The sequence below is a fragment of the Medicago sativa genome, chromosome 4 (assembly GCF_051527215.1).
Source record: "Medicago sativa cultivar Bolivia chromosome 4, Bolivia_mono, whole genome shotgun sequence".
Lineage (NCBI taxonomy): Eukaryota > Viridiplantae > Streptophyta > Magnoliopsida > Fabales > Fabaceae > Medicago > Medicago sativa.
The window spans coordinates 7,489,569-7,499,786 of NC_140752.1; the positions used below are offsets into that span (position 1 = coordinate 7,489,569).

The 10,218-nt window shown below is 29.2% G+C and overlaps 1 long non-coding RNA gene across 2 annotated transcripts; it reads right to left on the bottom strand.

Moving 5' to 3' along the window:
- Positions 1 to 1,488: 1,488 nt before the first annotated feature.
- On the bottom strand, positions 1,489 to 7,114 carry LOC146925917 (uncharacterized). Of its 2 annotated transcripts, XR_015033983.1 has the most exons (7): positions 6,329 to 7,114; positions 6,128 to 6,169; positions 5,586 to 5,735; positions 5,135 to 5,219; positions 3,657 to 3,761; positions 2,957 to 3,034; positions 1,489 to 1,727 (listed from the first exon to the last, which is right to left on the bottom strand). It is a non-coding gene; the product is annotated as an uncharacterized LOC146925917 (long non-coding RNA). The 2 variants fall into 2 exon arrangements; XR_015033984.1 differs by lacking the exons at positions 1,489 to 1,727; positions 2,957 to 3,034; positions 3,657 to 3,761 and having other exon boundaries at positions 5,043 to 5,219.
- Between the last annotated feature and the right edge of the window lie 3,104 nt (positions 7,115 to 10,218).

Here is a 10,218-nt window from a genome sequence, read left to right on the forward strand (position 1 = left end):
ATTTACTAAAAAAAATGTCCCAAAATAATTGAGTCATTTCAATTTTCAATACAACTTTCATCATTCCTAATACTCCCTCCGTCCCGGAATATCTGACCCATTTTCTAAAAAAAAGTGTCCCAAAATAACTGACCCATTTCAATTTTCAATACAACTTTCATCATTCCCAATACAATATAACTCTAATTTACTACTTTCATCATTCCCAATACAATATATTCCACTTTCCCCTTTATTTATACATTTTTCTTAATCTGTGTGAAAAACCAAATTGGGCCAGATATTCTGGGACGGAGGGAGTACAATATAACTCTAATTAATACTACTTTCATCATTCCCAATTCAATATATTCCACTTTCCCCTTTATTTATATATTTTTTTTAATCTGTGTAAAAAACCAAACTGACTCAGATATTCCGGGACAGAGGGAGTATCATATATTTTTCTTTGGATAGCCTTTTTTCTACTTATTTATCAACTTTTCAACTTTAATTGCAGCCGCGTGTTATTTTCAAGGATGGTCCACTGCTTTTTTTGTTTTATTGACAGAATAATATATATAGTCTTATAATGAGAAAATTTTGTTGACAAGCAATAAGGTGGGTAGGTTGGGTTGGGACACCATATTTAGATTAACTAGTATTTCCACCCGTGCAACGCACGGGCGAACAAAACGATTTTATATGACGTTAACAAATTATTACTCTTAACATACCTTGAAAATAATAACGTTTACTACACTTGTTAAACAAATCGGATTATAATGTCATCATCAAAATAACGATGTCATCGTTTGACATATAGTTTAATTTAGTCTAAATCATTAACATAGTTCACAACTATTATTGATCAATATTCATTTTTTTTTACACAACTATTATTGATCAATATATTGAATACAAAAGTTAATAACAATATAATTATACCTTCATTATAAATAGAAACATAAATTAAATACTGATATCCCCATGTTTGAGGAATATAAAACTTTGATGTTAAATCAAATACATATAGCCTCCCGTATTTGAATCATAGTATTTGTAGTTAATATAAAGAAATGAATGGAAAATATAAATGAATATAAATTTAGATTTTTTATAAATAAAATTAATTGTATATCTTATTTAAATATATCCAATATATTGAATACAAATGTTAATAACAATATGATTATACATTCATTATAAATAGAAACATAAATTAAATACTTATAGCCTCATGTTTGAGGAATATAGCACTTTGATCTTAAATCGAATACCTAAAGCATCCCGTGTTTGAATCATAGTGTTTGTAGTTAATATGAACCATACAACTTCATTCTTACACAAAGAGAGACCATGGTATAAAAATAAACTTGTCTATTAAATGTTTGAAGAAACCCATGGTTAAAATCGTTGATCACTATCTATAACTTCAAAGACTTAAAATTTATTTCAATTATTATTTAATTTTGTTGATCAAGACAAAGAGGATACTATAAAACTTGCTTGTCTAACATCAATTATTCAATTATTCTTTTATTTCAATTATTTTGATGAATATCCAATGCTCTCAAGTTAACAACTATTATTCATCCAAATACAGTTCCAAAAGAGATCAAATAATACAAAAATTATGGCCCTAACAAAAACAGACTTAAAACAAAAGTTTTGAATGATTCTAAGGTTGATAGTTACAGGATCTTAATACTTAAATCCTCCACCATTTGCTTTCCATTTACCCTTAGCTGCAAAGAAAGAAATTGTGAGAGAACACAACTGACAACAATATATGACAGAAAAGTCTATTCAAATCTTGTAAGTTGGGTATCATTATCAAATTGAAAGAAGCTACAAATAATAACAATCAAACATGGCTATGTATAATTTTCCCACCTTTATTTGCTGTCATTGAAATGGTAAAATAACATGTGAAGTAAAACAACAAAGTTGTAAATGATTGATGAGAAAAAATTTCTTCTAATATAATGTTTCTTAATTTTCAATTGTTTTCAATGGTGAAACTTAAGTGAGGAAATTCATATTACAAATTCAAAGCCTATGCTAGCAAATATTATCACAAATTCAAAAACAAAAAAGTATTACTAAAGAAAAAGCATACATACATAGAGAGGTGGGAAAAAAAAGGGTCAAACTATTAGGAAAAACTCAAATGCAAAGAGATCCAAGCGACTTGAATTATGAATGCTTATTTCAAAGGGTTTATTGTTTCATATCACAGCCAAGCTACATAAAAACTTTTTACACACCCATCAGTCATCTAGCTATGTCCGAATTCTTACAGAATCGTTGTTAAATGAAGATCCTAATATAAGGGTGATAATGAGATTGAGGTATTTGTCCCAATTTCATCATTCTCTATCCCTAAAAAAAAGAATCATTGTTGATAATTTTGATCCAAAAAGTCTTGACAATATGCAGATCAAAACCACTTGAACTGGTTAATGACAGTCCTAATAGTACTTAGTTTTACTGCCTTTGTATCACTTTGAATAAAAGAACAAAATAAAGAACATAAAAAAAGGATAACGTAACTGAAAATGTTTCACGTGTAAATATCTTCAAATATTTCAAGTCAAGTAATTTAAATTGTAAAATCAACTAAACATTAGTCCAGTAAAATACGCTGCATGCTGCAGTATAACAATCTATTAATATTGGTCATAAAAAGCACTTACCTTTTTTGTCCATTGTCCCAAATTTGTAAATTGGCCAAGCCGCATACAAATAAGAAGAAATAATCACAATTTAAGAACACTTGTTTATATACAAACTGAATCCAAATATTGAAAAAATCTAAAACAAAACTTAATCCAAATCAACCCAAAGCTACTAACCAACACTTAGTCTACAAAATTCCACATATAAATTACCAAGTAGCTTCTTATAAGAAAAGGTAAAAACAACCAATTCAAGAAAAACAAAGGCACATGAAAATAGATAAATAGATACATACTTTTGGCTTTAGATTATGTCATTATGCTCTCCCAATCTGTTCCTCAACAATCCAATAGAAACCCTTTTCCACCTTTTACTGACGAAAATGAAAAGAGAAAATCATACATCTATATATATATTATGACTAAAAATGAACAGAAGCAGAGGAGTTTATGATATGTTGATTCCATATCCGACACATAATTAATGAGACCATTCGGCTCTCTAAATCGTTGATCCTTTTGCAAAATTGGTGTTCTTTCTTTGGAAGTAATTACTAATAATTACAATTTTTTGCTTTTATTCTTGAGTATAGTAGCAATACAAAATTGAACAAACAAATTAAAATGTTAGAAGCAAAATGGTTTTCACATCACCAAAATTGATTTCTTGCAAACTTAAGGAAAAAAGAAAATCAGAACAGAATGTCATTAAGATTGATCCCGTTATCCATTGAATCTATTATGAAAATGTTAAAAGCAATCAATAGTCAAAGCTAGCTTCAAAGTAGTCTTTAAAACGGCAAAAAAGAAACTATCCTAAGATATCAAATTTCAATGTTGATGCCTCTAATTACTTGTTTTGTGTATCTAGAATTATAGTTATAAAGAGAAACCCAAAAAACCAGGAACAAATGAACTGAACAGAAATTCTTTTATTAATCAAAAGGTTAATTCTGAAATAAAATAAAAAATGAAAATTGAGACATGGAACACAACCTGTTGCAAATTGCAATTTCTCAATCTCCTGTGATCTTCTCGAGACATGAATCAACATCCAAGGTGTAGATAGTCTCGCATGTTCTTGTTCACTCATCTTAATATCTAGAAAACAAAAAAAAAACATCAATAACTAAATTCATAAAAGAATAATAAGACACATCACTAAAATGTCAAAAACATTCAAATTAAAACTTTTGAAAAACATATTTAATGAAAACAAAAGTGATAAGGAAATTATTCAAACAAATTTGAAGACAACGATAAATGATTAAGAAGCATCTTAATAACAAATTCCAGAAATCAAATTAAATCGAAAAAATAAATCATGTAAACATTTTTTCAAATATAGAATCGCAAAAATAGAATTGCAAAAACAGGAAACCAACAACCTATCATATCTAAAGCTAATATTAATGCTTAGAGAAGGGCAAAAACAGGAAACCAACAACCTCTCTTCTCTTCCTAACAATGCCAATATATTTTTTCTACCTATAGCCAAATAGCCCATAATTCAGGCTTGTATAAAAAAATATAACTAAGATGTGTCACTTTTATAACCCACTTCGAGAATTAATTTCCAGCAATAAAAGGGGAAAATATAGTATATCCAAATGGTTCAGACCATGACTGATAATCAAAATCAAAGCTACAAAGTGAAGAGAGGTAATAGTAACTTCAGATCTATCCATATCTCAAAAGCTACAACACCAGCTCACTGTGTTACCACAAAATAATAATAACAAACCATAAAATCACAAAAATCAAAGATTGTTAATGACACAAACATTATCAGCTCAGAACATGGGATGTGATATTGTTAATTTCGTTAGGCATATAAATACTCATCAGTTTCACATAACCGTTTCACATACTCATCAATTTGAAATAGGTTATAAATAAGTCAGTTTAAAATTCGTAAGGATTTAAACTTCGATAGATAATGGAGGATGGCTTGTATATTATTAAGATGTCCTCATTCGTTCTTCTCATAAAATGGAAACAACTTGGGATTTTTCTCAAATGAATGAATTTAAAATTGCAAACAAATAGACAGCAACGTAAAAGATGTGTTTCTAATAAACAAAATGAAGATTATGTTAAGAAGAAGACAAATTACAAAAACTTACGTTCAATAAAGCACATCATCACAAAAATCAGTGCTAATTTTCAGCTGAATGATCTGGAATCTAATTCAGAAATTTTTTGTTGAATGTTTAGGATCATTCACAAAAAACACGCTAAACAAATAACAAATAACACGCTAAACATAAAAATCACAATGCAACATGATTGATGCAAGAGATATGATATATGATATGATCTTCAAGGTGCATATTGCATAGTCGTTAAATATTAATTCACACAAATAACATAAAATTCTAGTCAAATAAATAAACTATGTTCAAAATTGCATATCTTAAGGATCAAATAACACCAATAAAATCATATTTAGGCAGTGAGTCATTAGAACAAACCAAATTAGAACAATGCTAAATATCAATGATGAGATCCTTCATTATTTCTTCCTGAGTTGACCATATATATCATCCAATGTAGTATCTGCAAATAGATCATTGTATGAAAATAATTAAAACTCAATCTCATGGCAACCGGATACAAAACTATAAATAACGAACATGGAAAGAACAATAAAACGTAAGTTTAATTGGTTCAACAACAGTGAGGTTGAGATGCTGAATCTGACACACTCCAAATTAACTAAAGAAAATCATATTTTCTTCTTCAAAAAACTCAAAAGTTCAACAAAAACAAAAATCAATATATTATAGAAGCCAAATTAAAAAAGCAACAATATATTTATTTCAAATCAAGCATGAATTTTCATGTTGATAGGAACAATTAGGAAACAAATGCAAACATTCCAAACACAATATTATAAAAGGATTATTTTGCTTTGTAACTTACACCGTAGAGTGCAGTATTTGTTAGAGGATCCATCTTTGAAAGAAGGTCCTAGAGTGAGATTGTAACACTTATCAGAATCAGGATCCGCCTTGAGTTCTTCTTTAGATTTGTGTGTCACTATGGAAGAAAAGTCCAAGAACTTGACACGGCCTGTTTGGATGAATTTTTATTAAACTCATTAGATTCAAAAATAAATGAACAGATAAAGATAAACCAAATCAACAAATTACATATTGTGTTTGGAATGAAATATTACATCAAAAAGTGGATGAAATAGCAATCTGAAAATTTAGATGGAGAGGAAGATCAACAACACAAATCCAAAACAAAATCAATATCAAAACTAACATTCTTTTTACTGTGACATTTTCTCAAACATTTGGTGAGTGCTAAATTTCACAATAAATAAATCAAATCAAATACAAAACTAAAACAAATTCAACACCATTTTCATAATTAGACCAACTTCAATCCACAAACTCAATATTCTAAAATATAAATCCGAAATAAAAAATAGAACAACTATGGAGTATAAGGGGTACCTTGAAAATATCCAAACTGATGAAGATATCGTAGTTTCCAAACTGTAACAACAACAAAGAGAGAGAGAGAGAGAGAGAGAGAGAGAGAGAGAGAGAGAGAGAGAGAGAGAGAGAGAGAGAGAGAGTAAGAGAAGATTTCAATAGCTTGAACATGAACAAAAATCAGGAATTCAAAGAGAAAAAAGAATTTAGAATTCTTACCTCTCTCGCCGTTAGCGTGCTTCTTCACCGTCGATATCATCAGAGAGTGGTTATACATTGATATTGGTGATTGTGAAACTGAAATGGTTTTTTTCTTCTTCGGATTTAGGGTTAATTCATGTTGTTGATTGAAAAAGATGTGAAGAAGAAACTGGAATGGCAGAAATGTGTGATTCTGAAAGTAGAAAAGGTGAGAGAGAGAGATGATTATGAATAATGGAGAAGGAAGATAAGAGAGAGTAAGGAGGCAAATGTGAGAGATTCAAAATTCAAATTCAAATTGAAAAGGGGGATTTAGTGTGTTGCAGAAGTTTGAAGAAGGGAATCATAGAAGAGAAAGTGTGTTTCTGTGTGTACAGTGAGAAAGGGACTGGTTTTTTCCAATTTCAGCGTGAGACAGAGAAAGTCTTCCCTTTTTGTTGTTTGCATTTATTGTTTCTCATAAAAAGATTGAAAAATGTTGGGTTAGAGTGTTGGGCTTAAGATTAGTGGGCCTCATTTTAAATTGGAAATTTGTTTTTTTCTAAATAATACACCTGAAAATGACATTTCTTAGAGGGAAATTAACACATTCAAATTTTTATGATCTAAAATGAATTTTGATGTTTTTTTTTATTGTGTACATTTGAAATTGTTATGGTTTTGTGGTCCCTATTACTATAAGTGATGTTAAAATGAGTTTTACAAAATGTGATAAGGACTTGTAGGTGGCTTAGAATTGTTACACATAGGATTGAGTTTGAAAATTTTCCTATTTGTGTCTCCATGCTTGTATATTATTAAGATGTCCAATATGTTTATAGTCGCTCCATTTGTATTAGTAGAGTTGAAAGAAGAACAAAAGTTGAGAAGTCTCAACAAATATTTGACCAAAGCAACGAATCTTTAGTCTCAAAAATCTTGCTTCACTTCACACCCTGTTCTTTTGATCTCTTTAAATATACTACTCAATAATCAATATATGTAAGAGATTAGTAGATATAACTATAACTGTATATATCAGCAACACAAAACTATTTTACACACATGCATATATACAGTTATATATAATAAAGTACACAATAATTCATCATAAACGATTTATCTACATCCTTCCAAAACTAGTGATTCATACCATAAAATATCTAATGAGAGTTTAGACCTAATAAATAGTATATTATTGGATTCATCTTAGACCGTCATATCAACCTCTTAAATAAATCTATTTATCTCGAAGGATTAAACTCAAACTTCCGCCGAAAAAAATATACTTTGAGTATAATTATTTTACGTATACATTCGATCAGATAATTTTTTTTTGACAAAGGTAAAACGATATTCATTCATTTAAATTGATAGAATACATCAAATGCAATAACATGATCAACGTCGCTAAAGACGCAGAGAGTGAATTTGCGAACAAACTCACAACACCCAAGTTAATAACATATAACAACAAAATGCATACAAATAATATGATAAAATATAAATCACCAAATACCCATGTTTCTTGATCTGCAACGTTGACGTCAAAATTATTGATTGAACCTGTGATTGGTCAGAGCCGATATTTCAATATGAACCAAATGAACACCGTAACAAGATGCAAAATCAAACAACACTGTACAAGATGAAGAACACACAACGTCGCCCTCAGACAACGAAATCACGAAAAAAACACACAAGAAAAACTTGATATATGTGGAAATTACTTATTTAGATTGAAGGAAAGGGGAAAAAGGATGCAAAGGTTGATTCTAGGTCAAAAATGACCTAAAACCACTTCTCCTTGATGAATGAAAGAGAATTTTTTTTAAAGAGAATGTGAACTTTCTCTCACTAAAAAACTAGGGTTGACTAGACTTTTTTATTTTTTATTCGATCAAATAACATTATAATGTCATTTTTTGAAAATAGTATGACACATAGAAACACTATATTTTCTATATTTTTTTAATACTTACTTATTTATTGAGTGAAATCAACATGAGTCATATATTTTAAAAATAAATCCCATTCAAAATAGTATGACACATATAAATTTTACTCGATAAATGGATGAGTGTTGTGTTCACAACACTCGTACTTCTTCATATATACATCCATTATCTTATTGAGTGATTATTTTTAACAAAATTGAATAAAAAAATTATATATCATTAATAGCTAAAATCACAATTTACCAAAATCATTAATAGCTATAATTGACGTTTACTTTGAAAATGCAGGATTAATTTTAAGGGAGATTAGTCACTTTAGTCCCTGAATGCAGATAAATTGCAAAATAGTCCCTGAATGTAGACTATGTTAGTCAATTTAGTCTCTAAATGCAGACTCCGTCAATCAATTTAGTCCCTGAATGTAAACTTTGTTAATCACTTTAGTCTACTCATTTCACATTCAAGGATTAAAGTGACTAATTTTCCGTTAATTTAAACGAGAGAATTCATTATGTTATTGTTATTGGTAGGAGGGAGACAGAATAAAATAAAAGAGAGTATAGTTAGTGGGGAAGGCATTTCCAAATTGTTTTAGCATCAATGATCGAGCTCTACCGTTTGTGCCATCATTATTTTATGTACACGTAATCATTTTAAGCATTCTATTTATAGGGACGATTTTTGAGGGGCCATCCAATAGATTAACTTTGTAAGCCCCAACATAAATATACTACTGCCTCCGTCCAATTTAATTGACACAATTTTGTTTTTCACACATATTAAGAAAAATATATAAATAAAAAGGAAAATGGAATATATTGTATTGGGAATGATGAAAGTTGTATTGAAAATTGAAATGGATCTATTATTTTGGGACACTTTTTTTTAAAAAATGGGTCAGTTATTCCGGGACGGAGGGAATAATCAATAGTACTACTTATCCAACGAAGGATGGTACAACTCAATGACTCATGAAGAGTTGACTAATACTTTGCAAACACGTAGACTTAACTTCAACTATTGGATAAAAATCTATTTGATGAACAATCTCAACGTTCTCAACATTCTCTAACCATGAATATTTATCCAATTTGATGAGTTTTGGAACACAATTCAACTAAACTTTTTATTATAGACAATTAATCACTAAATGGTCCTTTAAAAAAATAATTAATAAGTGGTCGTACTATATTTACACTGTTAGCGTATATATGTTTTTTATATGAGATTATTATATCAATTAGATATTTCCAGAAATTTGACAAAATAAAAATATAAAAAAAGGGCAACCCGGTGCACAGAAGCTCCCGTATACGCAGGTTCCGGGAAGGGGTCCCATCATTTGGTGTATTGTACGCAACCTTACCCTGTTTTTACACAAGAGGCTGTTTACAAGACTTGAACCCGTGACCTTACAGTCACATGACAACAACTTTACCAGTTGCGCCAAGGTTACCCCTCACAAAATAAAAATATATTAACTGAAATAATTCAGTAACCGACCTATATCAGTGATGTCGTATTTTTTTTGTGGTTTCTGAGATTCGAACCTCAAACGTTGCATATATTTTGCATTGTCTTTGCCAACTGAGTTAAGCTCACGGAGAATCAGTGATGTCGTATATAAAAGAGGTAATTATATTTCATTTTTCTCCTAAAAAACAATTTGATTCCTTTTTAAATAGTTTTTTTTTGACCGAATTCCTTTTTAAATAGTCGTTGTTTTAGGAGGAAAAAAAAAATCTAATTGCACTGTCCTTCTATCCTTTTAAAATAAAAATATAAATGGTAATGGTATTTACTTTTTGTTATCTTCAGATTAATACAACGTATGCTACTCTCAACTTTTTTTTGTTGGTCAAATTTTTACACAGACTATTTATTTATTACAATAATTAACATTTATTATAAAGATTTTCTGTTTTAACTATTATTCTCATTTATTTTAAATTTCAATATATGTAGTTTTTT